This window comes from Echinops telfairi, unplaced genomic scaffold, assembly GCF_000313985.2.
Source record: "Echinops telfairi isolate 266 unplaced genomic scaffold, ASM31398v2 ScPeMD7_31;HRSCAF=116, whole genome shotgun sequence".
Classification (NCBI taxonomy): domain Eukaryota; kingdom Metazoa; phylum Chordata; class Mammalia; order Afrosoricida; family Tenrecidae; genus Echinops; species Echinops telfairi.
Window position 1 is genome coordinate 24,606,946 of NW_022103928.1, and position 3,051 is coordinate 24,609,996.

General features: G+C 48.7%; 1 protein-coding gene across 1 annotated transcript in view; it reads left to right on the plus strand.

The window, feature by feature from the left end:
• Positions 1 to 275: 275 nt before the first annotated feature.
• Positions 276 to 3,051, plus strand: part of IL17RD (interleukin 17 receptor D) — a 29,143-nt gene continuing 26,367 nt past the window's right edge. Inside the window, exon 1 of the mRNA XM_004702395.2 lies at positions 276 to 327. The gene's annotated coding sequence lies outside the window, so the exon portion shown is untranslated. The remainder of the gene's footprint in view (positions 328 to 3,051) is intronic.

Below are 3,051 nucleotides of genomic sequence, written 5' to 3' on the forward strand. Positions count from 1 at the left end.
ATTGTTCCCCAGTTCTGATTTAACCCCCACACAACCTGCACCTATTGTCTTAGGGCAAGTACGAACTTGCGATCCCTGTGGCCTGGCAGCCAGGAACCCCCCTGGGAGGAGTGAGTTTGGAGAGAGCTGTGGATAGACGCCCGCTTAACACTCAGCGACTGGCTGGGGCTGGGACTCTGTTGTGTTGCGCGTGGGCTGACTTGGTGGGGATTTGTGCTGGAAAAGCAAATTGGCTTCACTCTGCATCCTGTTCTCTTGTTTTCCCACAGGGAGTGGGGCCGGCCAGCAGAAACAGCGGGCTGCACAGCATCACCTTCAGATATGACAGTAAGTAACCGGCCGGACTGCCAGGACTGGAGCCCTGTCAGCTGTCTAAAGCTTGCCGGGCTGTGGTTACATCCAGGACCCTGCAGGGCCTGTGGTTGAGGGATTTTCTGGACCTGTTAAGGTTTTGTCAATGGGGCTGACGCAGCTCAGTTTCCATTAAGCCACGTAAGGATTTGGGAGTTGGAACAGGTCGGTGTCCTTGGTAGCACTCAGAAAAGTTGTGTACAGAGACCTCCTCCAGTGTCTGAGTGCATGGCCAGATGCTTACAAACACAGATGCTCACAGGGCCCAGCGGGAGGTAAGTGAGGGAAATTGCTCCAGTGCAGGCATTAGGGAATGGTGGAGACTGTGGCCAACTGGAGAATCCAGGTCTTCTCTGAAGGAAGTGTTAGTTCCTTGGCTTCAGCTCCTTATGACCTTGAGGTCATGCAAATTCTATGCTTCCAGTTCCTGCAGCTTCCAAGAAGAGTAGGGAATTTGCCTTTTTAAATGAAATACGGGCAATTATTTCTAAATGTTGACAAACCCAGCTTGGGCCAAGTGGATCTGTATCCCAGGTTGGCTTAGGAGCACCAGTTGCCCACCTCTGACTTAGACTTGGGTTCCAACCGTAGAGTCTCACCTGTGAAGAGCCCTGGGGGGCAGGGGTGCCAGGTCAGCCGTTTGAAACCACCAGCTGCTCCACGGAAGAAAGAGGAGGGTCTCTACTCCTGAAAAGAGTTGTAGTCTAGAAACACACAGGGGCCGTTCTACTCTGCCCTGTTAGGGTCGTGATGAGCCGGCATCGACCTGTGGCAGTAAGTGCACGGAGTCTCATTTCCCAGGGACGTGCACTTCAGCAGGGAACTTGATTTCTCCAAGCCTCACTTTGCTCATCATCAGAAACAAACGTGGATGCCTCCATCCCAGTACTGTTTGAGTCTTCCAGGAAGTTAAGCTTCTCACTGCTCAGTTCAGTGACGGGTCTGAGGGGGCACCCCAGAGTATGTCTTACTGTGGGAAGGAAGTCCTGGGTGGTACAAGCGGTTCCTGTGCTTGACAGCGATTCAAAAGATGGGGAGGTTCTAGGCCAGCCACATTCTGCTCTGGCCGCACGCGTGGGGTCCTCATGAGTTGGAACCAGGCAGCCGGCGACTGTTTCTGTTGTTGTTGACCCTGGCAGTCATTCCAACTGGAGTGAGCACACCATCCACCTTTCCCCTTCTCTAAAGGGTGGGTGAGCTGGTCCTGATGAAGTTAATAGAGCCCCACTGAGCAGCGGCTTCACTTTATTATGAAGCTAGTTACAAAGAACTGTACGCATAGACAGTGACACGAGGGATCCTGACTTGTGCCAACAAAGGCTCCTCACGTGAGCCCCCTCTCTTGAGTGGAGCTCCGAGTCCAGGGCCGAAAGGGCTGTAGGTCACGTTGAGGCCTCTGGATTGGATACTTAGGCCATCAGATACAATCTCACAATTTCAAGGTGACAAATAACGCTTATAGTCCCTGGGATCGGACTTCAGTGAACCCGAGAGGTTGTGCACATACCCCGTGGACTTTTCACAGTGGCTGCGTCAGTGCTGTGATGTGAAGGGAAGATTTACTGCAAGCCCTGATACTGGATTCAGTTAAGTAAAGCCAGGTGGAAGGGATCTATCTTTGAGTCAGAAAGTTAATTTCTGATACACGCTCTGGGTCCTGGCATATCTTATATTACATTCAAGAGTTCAGAATTTTCCGGTCAGCTACAAACAAGCATTCGCATCTCTGATTTAATAAAGGGCTTTGCAGAAGAGGAGCTATACCTGCGAAGCTGAGAAACTCTCTTACCGCTTTCTTCCTGGGGCGGAGTATTTGTCCCGCATGCCTGTTGCTGTCTCTTGGCCATTGCTATCTCATAATTCTTCAGCTTTTGATTAGAATTTAACTCGCAGTGCAGATCGACCCCTAAAACATCTGAGGCTCCGTTGTTGCCTTTTGGCAAAATGTCATCTGGGCATTATGTAACCTTGTAACAAACATTTTGTAACCAGAACCCAGAACTTTAGGCTTAACTAATAATTGGATCCAGGCTGTGTATGAAACACATTCAGTGTTTTCCATGGAAAAAGATATGTTTCTCCTCCATAGGGAAGTTCCTACTCAATTGACTGGTAACTAGTTCTGCTTGAAATAACTTCGAGTCAATTATCAGGTTTTCACCAGAGTTAGAAAACACAGAGATGCTTATTTTTTATTGCATTGTCACTCGATGCTGTGGAGAAAGGTGAAGTCTTCCTCTGAAGTAAAAACTGAATCCTGCAGGTGTCCTTCCACTTGGCATTCCATGCTTGTCCTGTAGGCCCCGAGGGGGTATACCGGAGTGGATATCAGTCTAATTCGTGGACTCTACATTTGCACATTTGTGTTTACAGAAACCCAGAGAGTGTTCATGAGAAATGAAAAAAAGCAAAAAAAATTGTTTTGTTTGGGCCTCTTTCTCTTACGCTGGCTAAGCCCAAAGGCCTCTCTCTCAAAAAACTCCCTGCAACTGTGTCGGGATCTGGTCTTTCTTGTAGAGGTCTCTGATCTCGGCCAAGCCTTTTGTTGTCCAGACCCCTCTTATTATGTTTTTTAAATCGTTTTATTAGGGGCTTATACGACTCTTATCACAATCCATACACACATCAATTGTGTAAAGTGCATTTGTACATTCATTGCCCTCATCATTCTCAAAACATTTCCTCTCCACTTAAGCCCCC